The 26,886-nt window shown below is 35.3% G+C and overlaps 2 pseudogenes; both read left to right on the top strand.

The window, feature by feature from the left end:
* The first annotated feature begins 11,675 nt into the window (after positions 1-11,675).
* Positions 11,676-11,775, top strand: LOC138804150 (U6 spliceosomal RNA; annotated as a pseudogene).
* A 4,974-nt stretch (positions 11,776-16,749) lies between these two features.
* LOC138804147 (protein lin-28 homolog A pseudogene) lies at positions 16,750-17,380 on the top strand (annotated as a pseudogene).
* Positions 17,381-26,886: the final 9,506 nt, after the last annotated feature.

Raw genomic sequence — 26,886 nt, 5'->3', positions numbered from 1 at the left:
CCTGAGTTTAAACCCTTCGACTGGCAAAAAGAACAAAACGAAACAAAAAACATTTAGTTAGTAAATGCAAAATAAAGACCCCATACTTGGAATATATAATTGCTTCTTCCATACTGACACCTGACAACAGTTCCTAATTTATGTACTTTACTTATGTTAGGATACAGTGTTAAAAAAGTTTTGTTCAATAAGTCACAGCTATTAATGCCAGGAATGTGCTTAGATGTCAGGTAAAGTTTAATTCTGGAAATTCAATGATTCCAGGATATGTGTCGTCACTGCTAATCACAAAGAGAAGGGTAGGCTAAGTGTGATTTTGAAATCTTTTTGGTGAGTTATGGCACCAAAAAGTCAGAAGCTAATTAATAGTTGTGAAAGAAAATAAAGAATAAATCCAGATAGAAGGAATAAATGATAGTAATTAAGGTATACCAGAAACTGTTCTATAGAACCATTTTTGGTTATTGTAGAACTTGTTGCCAACTAGGCTTTTCCTCATTGGCTTTAGCATTCTAAATCTCTTAGCCTAGCTCTTAGTCTCTGTGTGATAAATGTATTTCCTTCTATGCTATTCTTTCATACCTTATCTCTTTTGTTTTCAAAAAATCTCATTCTTTCTATATTTCTCTATGAACATTTCCTGATACTAAATACATCTATACAGATGGCAGAGGATGCTAATGTAAGGGTCCCAAAGCTCATCAGTCATTAATGTAACAAAATGGAAAAGGAGGATATATTTCTTGCTACTTCAATTTTTCTGAAATGCTGCAATGTCATCATTCGGTTAAAATTTCCATTCTTTTTCTACACAGTGTCATTCTGTGCTCATAAATGCAAATATGAGCCAGGTGCTGGTGGTCTACACCTGTAATCCTACCTACTAAGGAGGTTGTGACCAGAAGATTGTGGTTCAAAGCCAGCTTTGTCAGGAAAGTCCATGAGACCTTAACCTTCAATTAATCACCAGAAACCAGGATGTGGTGCTGTAGCTAATCACCCAGGAACAGAGTTCAAGCCCCACAAGAACAAAAGTGGTGAAATATGACTTTAAGTTTCTCCAAAATGAACGGCAAGATCAATAATCTTCCCAACGAAAAAAAAATAATTCCAAAATGATTCAGTGCACCTACTTTGGCTGAGTTATGTTATAGATCCTTTGCTGGATATATTCTCCAAAAACAAATTGTTTAACTAAGGATACAGGTGGACCCATTGTAACAATGAGATGTACAAGTCATTATCTCGAAAAAAGAACTTTACAACTTTGGTGGGTGGGGAGGACCGGATGGGGGAGGGGGGTATATGGGAAGGAATGGGAAGGGGAAACAAAGAGGAGGCAACAATGATTGATAAGAAATGTGTTATCTTGCCCATGTAATTGTAACTCCTCTGTACGGTATGCCCACAAAAATAAGAAAGAAAAAATGGTCGAATATTAGCTTTACAATAAACTTCATCTAATATTTCTCATTTGAAAAGAGAAGACTGTACAGTTGATGACACTTGACTTTCTTACTATCTTAGTTCAAAGCTAACCCAGGCAGGAGAGTCTGTCAAACTCCTATCTGTAATTACACAGCAAAAAATCGAGAAGTGGAGTTTTGGTTCAAGCAGTAGAGTACTAGATTTGGGGGCTGGTGGGCAGGAAGAAAAACTGTTCAGGGACAGGGTCCAGCCTCAGGGTTCAAGCCCCAGAACCAACATAAACTAAACAAAAAAGCAAACAAAAAAAACAGATATTTCATTGGGACCCTCCTTAAAGGACTACTGGTGTGAGAAATGGCTCCTTTTGCTGATCATACGCACTGGATGCTCTTTTGGAATCCTTATTGCTCTGGAGAACTCAGGACCAAAATAAAGGAATTGATAATTGACTCCTACAATAAGAGAATCATGTCAGGAGTGAAATATCCATCCATAAAACACTTTAAAACCTCCATGTCTTTGTTTCTTTGCAGTAGAATTTTTTTGGGGGGTCCAGTCGTGGGCCTGAACTCTGGGCCTCGGCGCTTTACCTCAGGTTTCAACTCAAGGCTAGTGCTCTACCACTTGAGCCATAGCACCACTTCTGGCTTATTTTTGCTTATGTGGTGCTGAGGAATCGAACCTAGGGCCTCAGGAATGCAAGGTAAGTTCTCTACCACTGAGCCACCTTCCTAGCCCCTGCAGTAGAACATATTGAAAACAACGTTATTTCCTTTTGTTCTATGCTGGCCATCAAATGGCACATTATTTATTTTTGTAATTCTCTCAACTAGAAGTTTACAGAAAAATTATATACGAGTAAAAACACACTAGACAAAGTCAAGGACAGAATTTTCTTCAAGACCTCGGATTCCCTTCTTTTACACTAAAAAGGAAAGCACAAGTTAACTTGAACTTTGTAAATCCTCTATGTTTCATTCCTCTCCTGGGATCAGTTTCCACATCCAGTAACAGTTACTTCCAGGAACAATCTATGGTGCTGCTTGAGGTACAGTGAATGATTTCTGCTTCAATGAAATAACACAAGGATATCTTTGGACCTGATGTAACACGAGTTTCAGAGACAACTTAGTAAAGAGAAAATGTGAAATTTATATTGCTTATAAATACATTATCCATGAGTATATTGAGTTCAAACTTTGTAAATTCTCTGTAAATTAAGGTGAATTTTAAAGGGGAAGAAGTTTCTCAGATCATTTCTTTTTTGTGAGTGTATGTGCTGCGTATTATTTCCCAAGTGTACATGAATTTGTTAACTTATGTTAACTATAGCAATAATAAGAGAAAGAGAAATTCTGTGTTTAAGTATAAGGGTTCAATACACTGTAGAAGACTCTACGAATAAGACCACGTTGAAACAATAAAGCCAAGTCCAGTATGTAGATTTATGAGAGTGATATAGAGAAAGCATTACTCCTACATGGAACAGGAAGTATGAGGCCACTCCCTTTCTAAATCATGCTTGCTAATGACACAACTTTGTAGAAAGTAGAATGGAAGAATAATTCTGTTTTCAATGCAAGTCAGATATAACAGCATGGACTTAATTGGGGAAAAAAAGTCCATCTTGTGAGAGCAGGGATTATACTAGCTATGAACTGGTGGATAAGATCACATTTTTTTCTTTCCTTTACTTATATATTGTTTTTTGGTTGGTGGTCTTGGAACTTGAACTCGGAGCCTGGGCACTGACCCTCTGCTATTCAGCTCAAGGCTAGTGCTCTACCACTTGAGCCTCAGTGCCGCTTCCAGTTTTCTTGAAGTAAATTGGAGTAAAGAGTCTCCAGGACTTTCCTACCTGGGCTGGATTTGAACTCCAATCCTCAGATCTCACCACCACCCAGCTTAGGATCACATTTCTAACAGTGTACACTCAGCATATGTAATGTGTATGTTCATCTATCTTTATATGAATTCTTGAGTTAAAAATCTGGGCTACAGCTTAGACTTTACACTCACAACAATCTTTGTAGTTTAAAAGTTGATTCCAATGGATAAATAAAACCTAAGAATGTAAAGGAGTCTGGGGAGTTCAGTTTGCATCCTGCCTGTGCAGAACAGTCTTTGAGAAACTATAATTAACCAGCCAAAAGATGGTTTGGAAGCATGGCTCAAGTATTGGAATACCAGTCATGAGCAAGATTACTGAATAAGATTTTGACGCTTTTGCATACATACATACAATCATACACATATATACAGAGACACTTATATGTGCACACACAAATACAAATATGAAGCAACTCTCAGAATATGTAGAAAAGTTAGAAAACAATAGAAAATATGTCCTGAGTAAGACTAGAATCAAGTGATAATTTGTAAAATTAAAAAATCCTTAAGCAAACATTCTTCAAAAAAGTGTGAGAAAATTACATAGCTAGGGATCGGGATAGTAAGAGATTCAAGTAATCAATATTAAAGGGATTAGATCCATGGAGGAATGAATCAGAGACCCCGCAGGTGCATTTGAAAATGTTCATATCCTGTGTCAAATGTTAGAACATCTTCGAAGATAGTACATGAACAGTCTGAGAAGTTTAGTGGATAATATAACTGGAGAAGTTCAGAATTGCTAGTCTGTATCTAGATTAAATAAACCAAGAAGGGTCTGGGAAGGTGGCTCAGTGGTAGAGTGCTTGCGTTGCATACATGAAGCCCTGGGTTTCATTCCTCAGCACTACATAAGCCAAAAGAAAAAAGCCGGAATTGGCTCTGTGGATCAAGGGTTAGAGACCTAGCCTTGAGCTGAAGAGCTGAGGGACAGCACCCAGTCCCAGAGTTCAGGCCCCATGACCGGACCCAAAAATAAATAAATAAATAAATAAACAAATAAGTAAAAAAAAAAAAAAAAAAAATATATATATATATATATATATATATATATATATATATATATATATATATATATATATAAATAAACCAAGAAACTATGGTGGGGCAATGTGATACAAGCCTTCAATTCTAGCACTCAGACTGACAGGAGATTAGAGACTGGAATTACATAGTGATACCTTCCCTGGACCAGGTAGTATAATTTTGTCTTATTAAAAGATACCAAACCAGAAAGGAATACGCAGTTGGAAGTTTGGGCTAATTTTGTCATTATGTTTTGAGAAGTCGTTTCCTATTGAAATGCAACTCATTTATAATCCTCAGTTCTGCTTTTAAATGCTCTCTTCATTACAGAACATTCCTAGATGCAAAATGGCTCATGATTTCCATGCAAAATTAGAAAAAGTAAGTAATCATCATTCTGTTAGATTCCAAGGAAAGGATGAAGGATTACAAAAGCTTAAGCCTGGAGGAATAGCAAAGTTTATATAATGTAGGACTTGATAGATCTTTCTAAATTAGAGATTAGACTTCAAATAAATATTTTGGTTTTGTTTGTAATTTCATATTTTATAAGATACTACAAATTTTTTTTAAGTAGCATGTTTAATTGACAAATTTACAAATGTTTCTTGCATTCAATTTGCCTAGCATATTATTTCAAGAGAGTTATAATTAGAACTCAGTTAATAGATAATTCCAACAGTTCCTGTATAAAATGATAATGTAAATAATGTAGACCGAGTTGCCAAGAAATGGATATTAATTTATAAATTTAGAAAAACAGCAATTTTTGAGGCTTTGGTATAACATGTTATGAAGAGAATAATTGTGTGACTTCTTTCTTCTACCTGTATGTAACACAGGAAGCAATTTCCTTAATTACATGCCTGTGTATACAATAAGAAAAATGCTGGGTTTGGAGTTTGTTTTTATTTTTGTTTTTGTTTTATTGGTTTGTCCTAGGGGTTGAACTCTGGGCCTGGACACTGTCTCTGAGCCTGTTAAGCTCAAGGCTTGTGCCGTACTACTTCAAGCTCAGTACCACTTGTGTCTGGCTTTTGCTGAGAAGTTTATTGGAGATAAAAATCCAGGGAACTTTCCTGCTGGGTGGGCTTTGAACTGTAATCTTCCGATCTTAACATCCTGAATATCTATGATAGTTAAAAAGTATAAATATATATAATATTTTCAAGAATGCCAGTGGAGGAAAAATGATGCAACCCAGTTTATTGTGGTGTTCTTTCCAGAACACAGAGGGCATCACATTAGCATAGGTTTAGTATTTTTTCCAATAGAAATAAGTTATTTGTGATGTGAATTAAGGGAATTTTGAGGTGCACCCTACAAGTTGGAAACTGTTGGTCTAGGATGACTTTATGGCATAAATTTTGGGATTGGTGTTCATAGAAATAATAGCTTAATCTGATAAACAATTGCTTACTCTTGAAGAATTAATTATAACATGCTTCATAGTTTTATCCTATACCAGAATGTGGCTATTTTTCTGTTCACTTCTCAATGTGTAACATCCCATTGGAAAATGCAACTATTGCAGAATTACATAACATGCAAATAGGTACTATTTTGAATCTCTCAGGTATGGAATGTTCAGAATTTGAAAGTGAGTAGTTATTAGTAGTTATTATTTTGAGGAACACACATATTCTGTCCTCTTAACAACTTATTTACTTTTAAAAGTTATGGGTTTCTATAGAATTAAACAGTTTTCAGTTTTAGTATGAGAAAGTACTAATTTATTCTTTTATGAAAATATTGGCAATTATATTGTGAAAAAATTGTCAAGTTATATAACATTCAAGTTGATGGTCCTCTGATAAAGAAGGGGTAACTAATTCAAATTAGATGCCAAATAGTACGGATTTTTTAAAAAAGTTACTACATGAAGAATATTATTTACTATACCAAATACAGTGAAATTTTATTTCATGCAGGTTATTTTTAAAATTTAATTTTAATGTGAAAGTGATATGCAGTGGGTTAGCAATTGTAAGGTAGTGAATACATAACTGTTCAAACTTTTTATCCCCTCTCTCATTTTCTCACAGTTTTCCTTCAGCCCCAAACCCCTCACAAGTTGTAATGTACATTTCCAACATAATGTCTTATGAGTATTGCTATTGCATTGGTTTGCCTTTGTCCTTTGTCTCGCCAATTTGTTGTTCTTCTTCCCTTTCCTAATTAAGGTAAATGTATAAACAATACACAGGGTACCAAAATCAAACACAATAGGAGATAACCCATAGGGGAAAAACCCAAGGAAAATAGAAACCACATAGTACATTAAAAACAACAACTCCAAATAAATATCTCTGTCCATATCTTGGAGTTCATTTTGCTCAACATCAGTTTATATGCTCATATATATGCATAACAAAGAAACTGGAAAATAATAGTTTCATGGATAATATATCATGAAAACAACATGTTAACTGTTTTGGATGGTAAAGGTGGAATTAGGATTGGTAAATTCGTGATTCTGATAAAGGAATTTCAAAAGAGTTTTAAAATTATGACAGGTAAATTTTAATTGTTCAAACTTTTTAACTTGGCCTATTATAATTTAAAATTGCCTGGGAAAATAGGCTTTCATGCAAAGAAATCCATGGAGACTTAGCTGAGAGGGAGCAATGTGGGTAAGATGGCGCATTTTTACACTAAACAAACAAGCCTCACAAACTGTGCTGTAAATCCTGTAGGCTAACATGAGAATTGTCCTTACCCAGGAAATATAGTCTTACTGTGAGAAACAAGGTTGTAGTGGAATTTAAACTAAACAGTAATTTTCTTAAAAAGATAATTTTGGTCAAAATATTTAGGGAGAAAGTGCCCTTCAAAATGAAAGAACCTATTGAGTTTACACTTTTCTGTTTGTAATACATTCCACAATGTCTTTGCACTTGAAGCACTGAAACACAGAAAAAAAAATCTGATTGGATACTTCACATTTCTAAGTAGCTCAAAAATATAATATCCTCATTAACATGAGATAGTGAAGACTTCTCTTATTACATAAGCCAAAAAGTTTGGGGATCAAAAAAGAATTGAGCAAATTACAAAGGTAAGAAAACGCGTTCTTAGAAGCCCTAGCTAAGGGTACTGGCTTCAGCCGTGGAGGGGGCCAAAACTTTTTGATATAGATTGTCTTAATGTTTTTGCTACCTAAAGTGATTTTACAGAGCCTATTTGGCTCAGTATAATGCAGAACAAATTGAATGAAGACATGAAAATAAATTCTACCTCCAAATAAAAGAGTTTTAAAAGAGAAACCTGAAGCTGTAGCAGTGGCGGATACAGTATAGTCCTTCACCTTCACTAGACTTGAAGCCAAGAAACTGTGATTAATTGGAAATCAGTCAAGAGCTAAGAAGGGACATAGAAGTAGGACATGGAAGTGTTGTCCTTTGTACCAGACAATGTAATCCAAGGAATGGGTGATTTAACTCTATTGTTCTCCATAAATCTTGTTGAGCAAAAGCAAGACCAAGAGAAAAATAATCTATTGAAATAATTTTGCAAAGAATAATTTCACTGTTCACAATATGGTATCTAAGGAAAGTCTTAAGAGAGAAGATAAAAGTTGTAAGAGAGAAGATAAAAATGGATTATTCTTCAGTTTCCTCTAAGCATTTTGTTAGCAAAATATATCTTTGAGGTTAGAAGTGACTGAACCAAAAATGGGTGGAGTACTTATTTTTGTGGGCACATTAGACACAAGAAGATTTCAAGGTAAAAGAAAAAAGAAAAAAAATATATAGCTAAATATTTGTGATTACAGGTTCTTGGACTGGTTTTTTGGAGACAAAGATTTGCATTAGTGTTGGTCTTCATTAACATAGTTGTTGGGTTTTCATGGCAACCAAATTAAAAGGGCAAGTTTAATGGACTCGTGTGGACAAGTAAACAGCATGATAGAAAATAATGGCAAATAATATTTAATGAATTATTTTGAAAAATTACTTTGTGACAACAAAGAAGGAAAGATAAAATTCCAAACCTCTTGACTTTAGTAAAAGTATGAAAATTGAGTAGTGAAGAGATTGAGAGAAAACAAAGAGAACTGCTTTATCTCCACTGGAGTAATAGGTTCTTGTTCTTGTTTCTTCCATTCTGTCTTCACAAGCTATCAAATGTGACTCAGGACTGGAGTATCCAGTTCAGACAAAGAACATTCGCAGAAGAAAATATTTGCAGTAGATATAGGTTATTTATAACCTTAGACAATCTATTTAAATCTGTTTAAAATTCTCCCCACACCCCAAACTGCCCTCTTTGCACAGCTTGGTTTGCTTTTCCAAAGACTGACCTTCATTAACTATTTAAAATTTTGAGAGGTCATATTCATACTGTCTAGAGATTGCTGTTTGGTTGTAATTTTTGTATGTTTTTGTTTGTTGTTGTGTTTTTAACTGAATTTCAAAAGGTTGTGCAAGTGTGTTACAATTAAATATGTCCATCTAATTGTCTAATGCTCCTGGATCAGAGTCACTCCTTCTATCAATATGAACCAACCCTTTCTCCAAGATTTATTTCACTTCCTTTATTACATGTGTACATTAAGTATTCTAGCTGTACTTGCCCCTTGTTCTATTTTTCATTCATTCTATTTCTTTACTATTGTTCCTCTCTGTTTTCAATTTCCTGATAGTCATTCTTTTAAACTGCCTGTTAATACTTTGAAAGGTTTATATACATTCCATGGAGTTTCAATCCCACATATACTTGAACTGATGTCAGCTTATATTTCCATAATTCATTTATCTGCAATAACAATTTGCAAGACTGAAGATGTGAATCACTTAGACATGATTTTATTCTCATTCATTTGGAAGATTAATCTTTAGACAGCAAGAAAGTTTAAAATTGACTTAGAATGTATTCCTAAATACCAGTTTTTATAAATGGCTTTGTACAATGGTGTGTGATTATTTTATTTTACATAGGATAATATTTTCTACTACCTATAAGTTTTGGAAAAAGAAGAAAACTAAAATTTACTAGTGTAGAGGAATATGATAGAAATAGAAGACATATTTTATGTTTGTCACATCTCTGATCAGTACCCAAATGCAAGACTTAAAGTCATATTTCTTACTATATTAGACAGATAGGGAAAACATAAAACAACACTTGATAAGGCAACTATAAGTGACTTTTTAAAATGTACGTTCTTATGTGATGAAATTTACTTTATTAGCTAATACTTGTGTTTGGAATATGGGAGACTGATCTATTTAACACATTTCTGGAAGGCACCTACTGAACAACACAAATGGCGGGGGTACTATTTCTACACTTTAATGAATGAATTTGGTTGATATTAGTGTTGGGTAAGTAAATCAACTCTATTTTAACTTGCTCCCTACACTTGAAAGCATTCTAATGTCACTATCATCTACTTGTCAAGTGTTATTTTGGCAAATGGGATTTTTAATAGTTTATTTGAAAATGAATATATTTTCAGGAGATTAAGTGTAGGTTATCATTGGTTTGAGAATGACAACATTTTTATACTATAGAACCTAGTTTTTTGAAGTACCGGTGTTTTGAAGCACTAAGGATCTTCTTAGTTAATGTTTTTCTAAATTATATTTGACATCTAAATCAAGTTTTTCTAGCCTTGGTAGACCAATTATGGATTTATCATTCCAGAAACTATTTTTGGCCAACTTATGCTGCACTGAAATCTTTCATTAATCATTAGGAGAGGGGTATTAAAAATAATCTTGTTCATTTGTGATTTTGTTCACTCATATGGGCTGGTCATTTGTAAATTGAAATTTTGAACTACAGTACTTTCTCTCATATTTTGTGATCTCATCTTTCATTTCAAGTTGCTTTGCATTTCACAGTTGATTACTGCTAATTCTTGTAAGGAATTTGGGACCTGAAATATTATAGGATATGAGAAATTGAGATTAGTCTTCAATTACTTTCTGTTGGCATGTTGCATGAGCCTAAGTGAGAAGTCTTGCCCTTGTTATTTGATTATGCAGATAACTTGAACCTGGTATCCTAGGACCCGTGGGTCCTGCAGAAGAATAATAGCTTTGAGACATCATATCAGCAAAATTTGGGTATATTCATTAAGAATGCTTCAGAAATATGGAGAAAAACACTTTGGGTCCAGCAAGTTAAAACAATAAACAGAGTATCAGAGTAAAATCCCTTATACATTAGTGGAAAACAATACTGTTATTTTACCTTGTGAATTCAGAAGACCACGAACACATAGAAGGTATCACAAGTTTATACCGAAGACATTGAATTGATACTTTTTATATTCTAATATATATTCTAAACCTAATTATTTATATTCCAATCTACTTATGAGAATAAATGTCAATATATTTATCAAACTATCAATTCTACTAAGATTCACTGTGTGAAATTTAAAATCAGCACATATAAATATAAAATATATAAGTATATATAATATAAAAAAGGCAACTCTGTTTTAAAGTATTATTCCATTATCTCTACCTCAGTTTTTGGTAGAGTTAGACTTAAAGCTTTACCATTTGTTGATTTACAGCCTAGAGGAAAGAGGAAATACTGTGATTAAAACATTACCAATTTAAGGCCTAATATCGAGGAGAAAGTTATGGACTTCTCCAGGAGCTATGGAAATATTTGGTGATATAAAGTCAGTAGTGTAAGTTCCTGCCTGGTTGGATGATAGACAGGCAATGACAGTAGGTAATCATGCATATGAACAATTTTTTCACCTTCTTTGCTTTAGCTACTTTTGAAATGATAAGTATAATAAACAATTATATTTTGATAAAATGCCTTCCATTCTAAACAATTCTGTCTGAACTGTTCATCTCTCTATGATCTCTTGTAACTAAGGTTAGTTTTGTTCCAGTTGACAATCTTTGCTGTCACGGTAAGATATTCTGATTGGTCTGTTCCTACATGGAAGAAAGGTAAAGGGTCAGCTAGACATTTGTCCCAGCAAGACCTCATTTGGGAAATTTTAAGTTGCAAAAGTTAAGAAGTAGCTCTTAAGCAAGGCTTTCTTTGAATCCATTAGCTCCACAAAGCTAATTCAGTTGATAAATAAATACTTGAAAAGCAATCACCTTTGGACTTAGCTGTAAAGGCTTCAAAGTATGATAAAATTTAAAATGAAAAAGACAAAATAGTCATTGACAAAAAAATTGCAAATATGAGCAATCGACTAAGCAATATGTTTTTCCCATTATACACAGAATTTTAGAGAAATAAGCATTTTTAGGAACAATAAGGGTTCCTTGCTATAAATAGTCAACCATGGATATATGCCTGTATAAAGATTGCATCATTAAGTACTTAAATTTAGATGATACTACATGTTTCAGCAGCAGGCCTACCCAAATTACAACAATACAGAGATTAACATGGCACTTGCCGAAGGATGATATGAAAATTTGTGAAGTATTCCATATTTTTCATTCTTCTGATGCAAGAAATGAAAAACAGTTAAAAACAGTTATTAAAAAGTTCATTACAAAAATACAACTGTAACAATACATGTAATTCATAGAATTAAAGGTTAGTTTGACATCAGTATATTATATCTTCACCTGAGAAAGGCCTTTACATAGCATAACCTTTACAAAACTTGAAATTAGTTAACATTAACAAAGGAGGAGGCTGCAATGCTTGGTAAGAAATGTACACATTATCCTGCCCATGTAATTGTAACCCCTCTGTACAGTATGTTCACAAATAAAATTAAATTAAATTAAAAAAAAAGAAATTAGTTAACATTGTCATTTTATCCCAAAGAAATAAAATAATACAAGGACCTAGGAAAAAAAGAATCTTAAACTTTTTCTATATGGAATGCAATTTGAAAGGACACATTTATTAATGAACATATACATTATATAACAATGTAGAATTCAAAGTATTATATCTAGCAGCGAATTAAATAGATTATGGACATTATACAAACAGATATACTTTTTTCAGAAAAGCACCTTGAACATCTTTAGTTTCTATACTATTTATTTCAAAAGATAAGTTAAAATTATTTCTGATTTAAAAAAAATCACAAACTCTGCAGAAATCATTATAGATGTACAAAAACAATTCTTGAATATATTTTGACATCAAAGTCAGGCAATTCACTTGGATAAATACATGGAATCCATGATTTTTTAAAGTAAGATATTGCTGTTGCTTTGTATTCTGAAAAAAAATTGTAGGGAAACAAAGGATGGACTGGCATTTTTGAAATTTAAGAACCTCAACCAAACCATTACAACTTAGGAGAACAATTTGTACAGTCTTCCATAACTTCATAGAGGTAGTAATACTTACTTATCCTTTTGGAAATATCAAATGCAGTTTTCGGGATCCAAAAGAAGAAATTTGCTTGGATCTTCCTCAATTTTTTTCTTGCAAATGATACCATTCCTCACTTTTTCATCTTACTTCCTGTCTTTGTCAGAATTGCCTAACCGGAGACTTTGAGTGCCAGTGGGAATGAGATGTCCATGTTTTTCTCCAATAGTTCACATTGGTTGAACTGGTCAGAAAAATCTGGTGAATTTTCTGCATATATTTATTCACCATGATTTATTTTATCTTTTTTCCATTTTTACTACTCTAAATTATTCTAACTGGAGAGTAGGGAATTTATAGAGAGCAGAGGAAAGATTTTCCTCAATATTCAAAGGTACAGACTGAAAATTAGGACCAGTGGTGTCTTCATGTGCAGCTTATTCTAGGAATGAGAAAATAGGAAACAATGCCTTCTATGTAAATGATTTGGGAAATACCATGTTATAGTGTCAGAGAACTCACTATTCAACTTATGGGCTTAAAGAGCTTTCTAATGTTGGTATTCAACATTAGAAAAAATGTATAATGCAGTAGTAAAATAGAAGTCCTTTGTATGACTACCTAAATTCTTGTTTTTTTAAAGACATTTGTTTTCATCTAAAAAATAGGCCTGTCTATTGTCTTCAGGTGATTTTGATGATTGAAGATGCTTAATGAGAAGTCAAAATGTATTAGTAGTCCTTTTCTATCAATTAAATTTCACTTTTGCTTTTTGGAGGATATAATGATCAAAGCAATAATTCAGAATCAGCAAGCAATCGTTCAGAATCATGCTTGCAGTGCAAGTGAATCACCAGTAAGTAATCCTCGATATCATTATCCACAAAGATTTGTCACAGATACAATCAGCCTGCCTTCTCTAGCTGCTTTCCTAGCCTGGACCTATTCCTTCATTGTACAGGAAAAGTGTGATTCAACTGATTTTAGTCAAATCTGTTAGTAGAATTATCAAGTATTTAGATTCTTTTCTTTAAAATTAGTTGTAGGGCCTGAACTCTGGGCCAGGGAACTGTCTTTGAGCTCTTCAAATCAAGGCAAGCACTCTACCACTTGAGGCAGAGCACCACTTCTGGATGGTTCTGTTTATGTGGTGCTGATTTGGGAAATGGCAGAGGAGAAAGTGAAATGATGCAACCAAAAATATAAAAACAAAATAAATTAGGATAATTTTGGAGCAATCATATTGTCTATGAGAACCATGAAAGAGAGAGAGGAAAATAGATACAGATGTGCAATGACCTAGCTAGCCACAAAATCCATGCTTCTAATCAATTTACAGAGCAAACAATTTTTTTTATTTTTTAAAAGAGATGGAAATAGAATATATGTATTTACATGAAATTAGTAAATACATTTTTAGTAGACTACATAAAGAGTCAGAGCTTTGACCAAATTACAAACAAGAATCTTAAAACTTGGGCTGGGATGGTGGATCAGTGGTAGAGTGCTTGCCTTGCAGCTTACTACAGCGGAGACTATTTCCAAAAAGGCCACACATATGAATAATAGGGATGAGGATGAGTAAACCCCTCTTCATTGGGAAGCCTAGAGTGGACAACTAGAAATTGTCCATGGGTTGGTAGCTAAAGGCAAATATTCATGCAATAACTGTGAATGGCTGGACACCCCTGTACAGTGCTTATATGTGGAACATATTGCAACAGCACACACACACACACACACACACACACACACACATCTTCATCATCATCATCATCATCATCATCATCATCATCATCATCAGATTTCTTCTTATTTTTTGCATATGGTCTTAAGAATAAATTTACATTACTAACTTGAATTTCTGACAGGAAAATATCATCACTGTACATCTTGGTTTTATGCTCTCAGGTTTAAATTACTATCTAAGTATGTGCATTAGATAAGTATAGGAAAAAGTAGGAGCCACACCAGTGGCTCAGGTCTTTAATCCTACCTAATCAGAAAGATGAAATCGGATGATTGTTCTTTGAAACCAGACCAAGAAAAAAAAGTCCATTAGATTCTGATTTGAAATTAACTACAAAAAGCTTGAAATGGAGCTGTAGTATAAGCATTAAAATGCTAGCCGTGAGAAAACTAAAACAAAAAAATAACAAATTCTGGAACAGAGTCAGGCCCTGAGTTCAAGCTCTAGTATTAGCAAAAAATGAATGAATGAATGAATGAATGAATTAACTAAAAATAAATTAAGTGGTCACATGTGGAGAGGCAGGTAAAATATAACAATCATGGAGACTGGATTATGTATTATTTTGTAATAAGGCAAATTATCATTTTTCCTAATCATTAATATTTTATTTGAAATTTTTTGTACAATAAACCCTGAGTTTGGCATGCATGTATATGTGTGTGTACATGTGTGCACATGTTTGTGTATGTGTGTGTGTGTGCGGTTGCAATGTTGCTTGCCAATGTGGACAGAGTGAGGCTGAAAAGAGCTGTGTTGAAATGTTGTTATTTATCAGTGTTCCATCCTGTTATTTCAGTGGAACCACCCTTCTGTATATTTTATTTGTCAAATAATAACACCCTCATAATCAAAGCATTTACATCATTAAGTTAGATAAAAGAGATCACTTTCAGTTCTTAGTATATGTTAGGCAAGAAGATACCCATATAATTAGGTAGTCAGTTATTGCTGTAAGATGACTGTCAGTACAAAATATGTATTTGACCTCTTAAATTGGATATACTTTTAAGATATACTCATAGAGTGATTTTGACCAACTCGACCAAACAGGTATTACTCTGGTTATTCCTGTGAAACTCAAGGTGGATAAACACTTTCCAGATTTCTGTTGAAAATAACTTTCTTTGTAAGATCATATCTATTCACACTAAGATAGATAAACCCCTTATTTTTTAGGTTTGAATATCCCATCATATTTACTGAAAATCAGTATTGTGGATATGTTTGTTAGATATACATTGCAAAAACAAACAAAAAGCATGTGTCACCTCCAGATTGTGGATGCATTTGAAGTTGTTTTGTACATACAAATGTTTCTTCATTAATTGTTCTTTTGTGGGAGTAACTATCACAACTTTAACAAATAAGGATTTTTGAATATCTTTTCCAATATAAATAACATCCCAGAGCAAGTCTTGCAATTTCTGAAAACCCTTTGAATATTTTATGATCCTAACTACTCAGGAGACTGAGATCGGAGGATCACAGTTCAAAGCCAGGCCGTGAGACTCTTATCTCCAATTAACCACCAGAAAACCAGAAGTGGCACTGTGGCTCAAAGTAACAGCACACTAGCCTTGAACGGAAGAGCTTGGGGACAAAGCTAAGGCCCAGAGTTCAAGCCCCACAACCGAAAAGAAAGAAAGAAAGAAAGAAAGAAAGAAAGAAAGAAAGAAAGAAAGAAAGAAAGAAAGAAAGAAAGAAAGAAAGAAAGAAAGAAAGAAAGAAAGAAAGAAAGAAAGAAAGAAAGAAAGAAAGAAAGAAAGCAGCCGGGTGCTGGTGGCTCATACCTGTAATCCTAGCTATTGAGGCTGAGATCTGAGGATCATGGTTTTCAGTTCATTGACTATACAGCTAAAAACATTTTTGAAATAAACATTGTTAAAATCTGAAAATGTAAGTGGGTATATAGGCTTTTTATGAATCATTTTATGAAAAGCCAGTTTTTATGAAACTAAAAGATATAGAATAAAAGAATGGAAGTAAATTGGGTGAGCTAATTATTAGTATAACTTTGTTTTCTATTAGCACAGTCTTTTGAATATACATGATGAATTTAAATTATGTCCTTTGTGACACTATACTTGTTATTTTTAGAATCTTTGTAGTTATAGGAGTGAATTTGTAGTATAAATAAATGTCTTTGAAAATGATTAGGATTAATCTTGTGTTTTGTGTCCTACTCCCCCCAAAATGAGTTATTTTCAAGTGTTAATAGTTTATAATTGAATCTTCAGTATCATAAGAAATTTTGAAAAAAATGGATTGTGCGGGGTAAGATGTAGCTGCCTCTTCTCCGAACGTCCCCTTTGCCTCCGGACTTCTCAGGGGCCAGCAGCAGCCCTACCAGGGGCCCGGGACTGAGGGCTCAGCCAATGACCATGGGCTTGGTGTCCAACTAGCAGTTTGCAGGTGGCTGTGCCAAGGCGGTGGAGAAGGCGGCCGAGTAGGCACCGGCGGATGCGGCTCAGGCGGCCAGGGAGCCACAGCTGCTGCACAAGGCCGGCATCTGTAAGTGGTTCAACGTGATCATGGGGTTCGGCTTCCTATCTATGAAGGCCCGCACCATGGTCGCGCTGGACCCCCTGGTGGACGTCTTTGTGCACAAGAGTAAGCTGCACATGGAGGGCTTCTGGAGCCTGAGGGTGGGAGAGGCTGTGGAGTTTTCCTTTAAGAAGTCTGCCAAAGGCCTAGAATCCATTGGATTCACTGGGCCCAGTGGGGTGTTCTCTTTGGTAGTGAGAGGCGGCCAAAGTTGAAGAACATGCAGAAGCGCAGATCCAAAGGAGACAGGTGCTACAACTGTGGTGGTCTAGACCATCATGCCAAGGAATGCAAGCTGTCACCACAGCCCAAGAAATGCAACTTCTGCCAAAGCATCAACCACATGGTGGCCTCCTGTCCACTGAAGGCTCAGCAGGTCCCCAGTTCCCAGGGAAAGCCTGCCTACTTTAGGGAAGAATAAGAAGAAGAGATCACAGCCCTGCCCTGCTCCCCGAGGCCCAAAATTGAGCCACCAGAGTAAGGGGGGCTACTCTTGCCAGCAGGAAGTTTCAAGGAGAAGGCATCAATAGGTAAAGTGGAGAAAATGGGAATATGGGATGTGTTGGAGAGTAGCTGGCACTGCCATATGTCTCAGGCCGGGATGTCCCAGCATCACCCCATCTTCTCTTTTGATGAGGGGAAGGGGTGATGCATAGGAATCCCATCATGATCTATCCCAATTCAAGTGAGGGGCTTTGGGGGAACCATTTTGAAACCTGCATACTTTATATGATAAGCTTCACCTGTCCTACATGCTTCCCCTCCCTCCGCCCCAACCCACCCAGCCTCCAGCTTCTAAAAATGACCCAGATTGGCAAGTTGTTCCTTTAAAGAAGGATGTGTCCTATTTCTCTTGCCAGGGTGTGAAACAAATAAGCATCAGACCAGCAGATCCATGGGCCCAAATCCCCAAAGTGTAGTACCTCGGGTAGGAGGGCCCGTCAGGAGCAAGGCAGAGTTGTTTTGTTTTGTTTTCTTTTTTGTCTCTCCACCACCTCCTCTCCTAAACATCTTGTTTCCTCATCACCCTATCTTGAGCCATAGTACTGGGAGAGCTTGTCCAGGCATTGGGTTGTGATGACATGCAACATGGGTTACTAGGGAATGGCTGTAAACCTGGTGCTCTGTGCTTCTCCCTGCCCCCTCCCCCATTCTGGGCCAATGTGATTGTAATTTATTTGTTCCCTTGGATTACTGCACCTTGGGTCCCCGCTTTCTCCAGGATGCCAAACCTGCACTATATATGCGAATGACGTATCTTGTGCATTTTAACTTTTTTTCTTATTATAAATATTCTGGTTTTGTATTTTTATATATTTTAATCTTAAGGCCCTCCTTCCTGCGCTGTGTTCTCAGGTACATGAGCAATCTCAGGGATAAGTGGGCAACAGCTCCAGGTCTGCACAGCAGGAAGAATTTGTTGTTTTTATCACCATGGAGAGCAACCATTTGGAGTGCATAGCGCATTGAACCACTTCATTTTTGCCAATTAGAGCTGGCTTTTCTGCCATAGGGTCCTCTTGAAACCCCATCAACCCTTGGAAATGTTTCATGGGAGACTAGGTTTTTAATTGGGTTGCCCCATGACTTGTTCTCCTTCGGCTGGAAGAATGGAAATTAGTCTAAACAGGAAATGGTGGTGCAGACAAGGTAGAAGAGGCCCAAAGAGGAAGCCAAGGTTAGTAATGTTTGTGTAAACCTGTGGCTCTGGGACTTGTTTTCTTTCCATATACCACATCTATCCTTTACTAGGTTAGCCTGGGATTACTGTGCAAGTAACTGTATATGTATTTTTTTTTCCTCTAAGGAATGGGAATTGATATGTTTGGATTTTAAGACCACAGATATGTGTCCACCTTGTACTAGCCATGCAGGGATGGCTCTATAAAAAGCAAGGACCAAAATCCTCAGTCTCGGATTCCAGTGAAATCCATAAGTGAACGCCTGTCTCTGGAGCCCGTGTCCTGCCCTGCTGCATAATTGTTCATAGTGTTGTGTTAGCTAAAGGAGAAAAGGGGAGTTTCGTTTACATTCTGAGAGATCACCGCAAACTTCCCTCACTGTGTTGAAACAGGACAAATGCAATAGAATGCATTGGGTGATGTGTGTCTGATCCTAGTTTCTTGTCTCCCCACAAATGCTGCCCCCCTCTAGTTAATTGTATTTGTCTAGGCTCTGTAGGACTTTACTGAGTTTCTGAGTTGGTCATTTGCTAGGTGGCCTAGTTTGTGTAAATAATAATGTGTGGGTTTTTTCTCCATGTTCTTTTTGAGGTTTTATTGTTTACAAACTTCTTTTAGAATTGAGAAAAATAGCCAAACCATCTTTGACAGAAGGTTATGCACTAGACAAAAGGATATGAAGCTAAGTTGGGGGACATTCTAAAGTGAGGATCTTGAACTAGTTTTTCTTTTGTTCCCTCTCTTCCCCTATTTCCCATTTTGGACTAGATCTTCATTGGTAAAAATAATAATAATAAGTCCCTATCCTCTACCCTTTTCTCCCTCAAAAGAAAACCTACATGCCCATACACAGATGACTCTTGGAACGTCTCTTCAACTTTTATGTGACTTATGCAAAGATTCTGAAGACTCTAGGGCTCCAACCTCTCCACACCCCACACACACACCTTGTTCCCAACCTGAGTCCATGTTTTTTAAACGTAATTCTCATCAAATATGACATTTGTGACCAAACCTGTTTGTTCTGTAATACTAGAGAAAATCAATTGTGGCTTTCCATGTATAAAGTGGGGTCAGGAGACCAGGAAAGGGAATATTAATGTGTGTTCAAGTCACTCAGGAACTTGTACACAGGTGCAAGAAAAGTCATGTCAAAGTGGCCACAAGATTGTTTAATGGGAGACGGACAAATGTAACGCCATGTTTACTGCTAGAAACCAAAGCTTTGTGAGAAATCTTAAATTTTTGGGGAGGGAGGGTGGGAAAATGTGTACCTGTCTGTCCTTTCTCTGATCCCTGCAGACTAAAGCTCCCTTGGGCTTTAATAATACCAGTCCTGGGGTGTTTTATTTCATGATTGATTTGTGCTGTACCCGAGTACTTTCTTTCCTCCTTTCTAATCATTTTTTTAAACACATACTGACTCTTCCCTTACCTTTCTTTTCCTGGGAAAATACAATAAATAAATAAATAATAAATATTTAAAAAAAGAAATTTTGAAAAAATGTAGTAGTACTGATGTCTTTTTTAGGGAGTGGAGTCTGGTAGTGGGGCCTGAACTGTGGGCCTGGTTGCTGTCCCTCAGCTCTTCAGCTCAAGGCTAGCACTCTTCCACTTGAGCCACCGCGTCACTTCCAGCTTTTTTCTTTTTGCTTATGTGGTGCTGAGGAATCAAACCCAGTGCCTCATGCATGCACAGCAAGCGCTCTACCTCTGAGACACCTTCCAGCCCTTTATGTCTTTTTAAACCAATTGTATTCAGAAGTTGGAAAGGCTTTAATTCATGCTTAGGTCTTGTTGTCTATGATTTTTATCCTCTCATTCCTAACATTAATTATAGGTCAGTCTGCATTTTGGGGTACATGAAAGGTAAAATATTTACCTGGGGTCAAAGGTGATTTTTATATCAGTCTTGCTTTAATAGCATTTTAAAGTATACCTTTCTCTCAAAATGTTGGGTATAAAAAGCAGTCAAAAAACTTCTAATAGTAAACAAACTAGGTGAGCTACACTGTGGAAATGATTGGTGTATAAGACCTCCATTCTGTTTCCATCAGCAATTGGGGAGGTCATTCTTTCAGTAAGACAGTGTTAAACAGAGATAGGGTCCCCAGGCAGTGCAGTGTTGAGTGAAGGGATAGAATATGATTTCTGCTATTTTGACCTAGAAATCAAGAATGTTATACGTTAGCAGTTCCTTTCACCAGGGAGGTATGTATTGATTATGACCTTTGAGTTTTCATATTACAGTTACCTATTTTCTAACAAATATAAAGTGAAATATTATGAGTGTACACAATAATTCTGGGAAATTTTCCTAGAATTTGTAGACAAAGGGCTGGTATTTTAGTCATAAAACAGAATGAGGTTAATTGATACATTTGGAGATGGACCTCAGGCTAACCCTTACCATGTGTGCAATGTTGTACTAGTAATTACAACTCTGAAGACTTCAATATCATCTGAGAATTAAAAATGTAAGTAGTTCCACTTTATGCAATTATTGTGAGGATTAAATTATATACCATAGGTAAAGTATTGGAAAAACAATCAATTAGCATTTGGCAAATTCTACCTGTTATTTTATCATGTGATGAATTCTAAAATTTTTACTCTGATTTTATATTGTCTCTTTATGATGTGCAATGTGATGATATATTGATATTCATTGCATTGATCATTTTTCTGTCACTGTAAGGAAAATACCTGAAAAGAAAATTTCTGAGGACGAAACTATTATATTGTTTCATGGCCTAAGAGAACACAGTTTAAGATCAGATGTCTCCATTGTTTTTAATTATATTTTTATTATCTTAACTAGTTGTACAATGGAATTTTCATTCAATAAATCATGTTATTATGTATAATGGATCTTTTTTTTGGGGGGGGGTCCAGTCGTGGGGCCTGAACTCTGGGCCTGGGCACTGTCCCTCAGCTCTTCAGCTCAAGGCTAGCGCTCTACCACTTGAGCCACAGCGCCACTTCCGGCTTTTTTCTTTTTGCTTATGTGGTGCTGAGGAATCGAACCCAGGGCCTTGAGCATGCAAGGCAAGCGCTCTACCACTGAGCCACCTTCCCAGCCCCATGTATAATGGATCTTTATATAACTTTTCCCTACCCTTCAAAATCTCACCACACTTTAATATTTTCTAGTTTCATACTATCTGCATTGAATATTATGTCTTCAATTTCTTCCTCCATAGCCCTCTTTATTCCTTCCCTTTGACTTCCCCTCACATCTTCCAAGTGATAGTTTCCTGGTATTCATTTTGTTGGATTAAAAGTTCAATTTTATAAAAATATGACATCATTTAAATACTCCTCTGTAAATAGCATTTTTTGGTTAATATTGCTGTGTAAACTTGTATAAAGTTCTAGCTTCCAAATATGAGAAAGAACATGGGTCCTTTGTGTGTCTGGCTCTGACTTAGTTTACTTAACATATTTTTAGATCTATCCATTTCATTGCAAATAATGTAACAGTCTTCATAATGGATAGGTACAATCCACTTATGTATATATGACACAGTTTTGCCAACCATCTCTCCGCCAAAGGGCATGTGGGCTGATTCCATAACTTGGCTATCGTGAATAGTGCAATAGTGAACATGGTTGTGAAAGTGATTTTACTGAAACCATTTGGAAGAATTCATCACTATCTTTCTGGGAGCAATCCCCTAACCTGTTTTCCAGAATAAGCACATCTTTCCCATCATCTCCATCGCAACGTTTTGCAAGTCCTCAAAAACACACTACACCATATAGGTCTCAATAAGCTAAAACCACACTGTGCCCATATTCTTTCAATACATTTTTAATAATTGTACATATAATTTACTGAGAACCTTCTATGTACTTTCCTAATGTGGGAATGAGAGACATAACAACAGAATGAAAGTAAGAAATATGCATCTTAATTAGCTATTATCATATTTAAAATCTTTTTCAGCTCTAACTCAGAGCCTCGCTTACTATGATTTTAATCTTTATTTGATTACTTCATTTATCGCCTAAATTATAACAGGTAAGTTAAATACAAAGTCAAAAAGTGTGGTTTGATTTTGACACTCATGTGTGAGGATGCACAATATGGGCAAATAGATGGATTGGAATTAATAGCAATTATCCACTTTGCTAAAGTAGAGATGGTTTTCCCAAACTGATTCTTACAATTAATATTGCATTCAGCAAAAAGAAACGTGTAACAATTCCCTTTGTTTTGCTCCTTATTAACTTTTGTTTCCATTTTATTTTATAATGAATGATGATTTCATAAATCTCCTGTAGATGCAAAAATATGTTGAAATATTTCTATCTATGCATTAATCTATACATACACACATATATTACACAGGTTACAATGATAATGTATAACTTCTATAACTATACAATTTACTAAATTCTTAAAAATATTGACCGCTCATGCCTGGAATCCTGGTTACTCAGGAGGCTGAGATCTGACGATCGTGGTTTGAAGCCATCCTGGGCAGGAAAGTCCATGAGCCTCTTATCTCCAAACAACCAACAGAAAAATAGAATTGGAACTGTGGTTCAAAGTATTAGAGTGGTAGCCTTGAGAGAAAAAGCTCAGGGACATCACCGAGGCTCTTAGTTCAAGAATTACAATCTACCCCAAAAAAATCAATTTAATTTACACTTGTGTAAGTAGAGTATTTCCATCACCCAAATGCAGATCCATGCTTATTTGCAAAGTAACTCTGTTTTGTCTGAAGTACCACTAAACATTATCACTAAAGTAGAAAGCATTGGAACGTAGGTTCATTCTATCTCTCTCATGGATTTTTCTCCACTCAAATACTCAAATGTTACAATTGTTCTAATTATTTAAAAGCATATTTTTTCTTTATTACCCCTAATATTAGAGTTTGAATTGAGTGTTTTGTGCCCCTTAAATGGGTGTTCTTGTAACTTTTTCATGCTCCCAGCCCTAAGTTATACTGATTATTTTTCAGCTAGAAACTGACTTCATACTTGTGTATGATCTTAGCCTCAGTCTACTTGATGTTATTCTTCCTGGAATTTAGAATAACGGGTGCATGGCATGGTGTACAGAACTTTCTGTTCAGTCTGGGTTTTAGCCACTATCCTCACAACAGTGCACTCCCATGTAGTCACGAATTTCATAAGCTTGTCAGAGCTTTTTTTTTTAATCTTTCATTTCCTGCAGGTTCTTGAGGACTGAATTAATTAGTGTTTTCTTGGGTTGTTTTGTTTCATTTGAATCTATGTGTTGAGTTGTTCTTCACTTTTCCTTTTGTTTCTTTCCCTCAAGTTCTTACCTAAAGTGCTGAGAAACAAATTCTTCTTTCTCAAGATAGTCAAGGTGAACATTATTTATTCCAAAGTAATTTCAGCATCTATGAATGGTATACACATGCTAAGCACTGAGAAGGGTGTTTTTATTTTCACGGCAGCCTTTGGCATACACAGACAGATCATGAAATATATGAATAAAATAAAACTACAGATGAATGCCAAGAGGAGAAAAAGTTTGACAGAGCTTTCTCTTCTAGGGAAAGAAACATATTGCTTGATGCAGGATTTCACAAAATCATATTGCTAGAAGGAACCTAAACTGTCATCTAATACTACAGACTTAATAGTGATGATTTGATTTCCTGGATAACTTACTTTTGGGTCAAATAAAAACAGGCTTCCAAAAAGAGAGTAGATTTTAGAGAAACATGATGAATTTTATGTAAATAGTTCCTTAGCTGATTTTGTTAATTTGTGAACTAATACAGGGAAATAAATTACAGCAAGGTAAAAAAAATAAAAAACTTCACATTGAAATACTCATTTGTGTTTGTGTATGTGTGCATGCATGTGCGAGTATGCACACGCACATGTGCATGTGCTCATGCATGCATTCATCATTCTTGAAGCTTGATAGTGCCTGGGAACTATTCCTCAGCTTCTGTGCCCAAGGATAGTCGTCTACCACTTCAGTAACTGCTACACTTATGTTTTTTTTTTAGATAATGGCTTGTATTTTCATGATGGGACTGGCTTTGAACAGTGGTCTTCAGATCTCAGACTCGCGAGTAGCTAGCTAAGCTTATTCAGCCTCTGAGTAGCAAGTTAAAGTCTGCCTGTCCTCTCTGGTTCACTGCTCTATTATTCTTTTCCTAAGGTATTCACAAGCCTAAGACATATATATGTCTAGTTGCTTTAAAAAATACTCTTACTGCTTGGCACCAGGGGATCCCATGTGTACTCTTAACTACTTAGGAGGTTTGAGAACAGAACCCAAACCAAAAGTTTAGTGGACTTATTTCTCAATCTATAGCTGGGTGAATTGGATAATTTCCACCATGGTGCACTATCTAGAGACTAAGATTGGAAGGACTGTGGATCCAGGCCAGTCAAGGTAGCAAGATAGAGAAGTTGGTGTGCAACTCTGATGCCACTGATGATGGGAAGGCAAGAAGGACAGATCAGGCGAATGTTCTTGTGGAAAGGAACCCCTATCCTAAAATTAAACACTGATATGACGCCGGTCTGCAAGAACAATATACCCCAAGTTGAAATCCCTACATTTTCCCCCAACCAAAATAAGTATATACATTAACATCCAAAAACTTAATACAATCTGTTCTTTGTTCTAATATCAGCTTTATCTGATTCTCATATGATGTGACAAAATAAATTTTCATTAAACTTATGATAATTTAAAAAGACCTAGAAAATTCTTTCTCACTTATTAAGTGCAAATGAATGGCAAATTGCCTCATTTCTTACATATTTGACTACCACTATAAATTCGTCTTATGATTAGTATTAATAGTAATATATTTTGATTTATTACTTTACTTTGTAACAGTTTTTAAACGTTTTGCTTTTCTGCTGAAGTTGAAGTATTTACATAGTATCATCAAAGAATATTCCTTGGGTATTTAGGGCAGTTTTTTACAAAGTTTTTAATCAGTGGCTTCTAAGAATTATTTTAACATTTTTTGAGGGTTGTGGGGCTTGTATGAATTCTTAATTGGTATATTATTTGGTTTATTTTTCATTTCAATTTAATTTTATTGTAATGGTAATATACACAGGGGTTACAGTTACATAAACGAGGTAATGATTACATTTCTTAGGGAAGGAACATTGTTATATCATCCATAGATATTTGTGTACACTCAAAAAAAGAACTAATGACACTTTTGCTGTTGCTAGTGATCAATGGGTACTTTTGCTTTCCTTGTTCATGCATTTTTTATTATAAAATTAATATACAGAGCGTTTACACTTAATTAAGTCAACTAAAGAGTACACTTCATTTTCTTTTCTTTTTTGGGGGTGGGGGAGGAGTCCGGTTGTGGGGCCTGAACTCTGGGACAGGGCCCTGTCCCTGAGCTCTTCAGCTGAAGGCTAGAGCACTACCACTTCAGCCACAGCGCCACTTCTGTTTTTTTTTCTTTTTGCTTATGTGGTGCTGAGGAATCGAACCCAGGGCTTCATGCATGCAAGGTAAGTGCTTTACCACTGAGCTACCTTCCCAGACCCTACTTCATTTTTTTTTATAAATTTCAAATTTTGAGATTAAATGTTTAATTTTGTTTCATTAGGGTAATTATTTTGTCAGAGTTGTAGGATCAGTTAATTTAATTTTGCATGATTTTTACACATTTAAATTATTCAGAAATATATATTATGCTTTTAAAATATTTAACATGTGGCTATTTAAAAATTATTTTCTCAATTTTTATATGGTTAGTGAATTTAAATACATTTATTTTCTTATAGTTATAAACATATTTGTCCAGGTAATAAATACCGTTTCTGCAAGAAGCACACAGATTATTAAGAAAGGCTTCATTACCTGATCACTTTTTGGAAATATTTGCACTTGAATTTAAAATAAAGTTTGAGCTCAGCATGGTAATTTGTTGCATCCATTTCCTAGCTATGGCAGGGAAACTATGAGACCTTATTATAAAACTATTCAGAGTGAAACGATCATAGATATAGCCATTCCTAACGTTATATACAGCACCTTGCTCACATATTCTAAATCTTGAGTTTAAACACCAGTAACATCAATCTTTTGTCAAAATAAAAGGGCACAGGTTTCAAAATATTTATTAATTCAGACTTATTTGCAAAGGTTCTCATGTCTTCTATTAATTTTCAATTTACTTAATCCATTAAAATCCAAGTATATTGTGACTATTTTATTTCTACTAAACTTTTAAATAGTATGAGTAATATTATGATTTCATATATTAACATATTTTACTATTTGTGATAATTTCCTCCGTTTAATATGATAAT

This window comes from Dipodomys merriami, unplaced genomic scaffold (assembly GCF_024711535.1).
Source record: "Dipodomys merriami isolate MVZ:Mamm:240054 unplaced genomic scaffold, mDipMer1.0.p SCAF_359, whole genome shotgun sequence".
In the NCBI taxonomy this organism is placed as follows: domain Eukaryota; kingdom Metazoa; phylum Chordata; class Mammalia; order Rodentia; family Heteromyidae; genus Dipodomys; species Dipodomys merriami.
The sequence above is the reverse complement of the archived record's forward strand: the minus strand, read 5'-3'. Positions and strand labels throughout refer to the sequence as shown.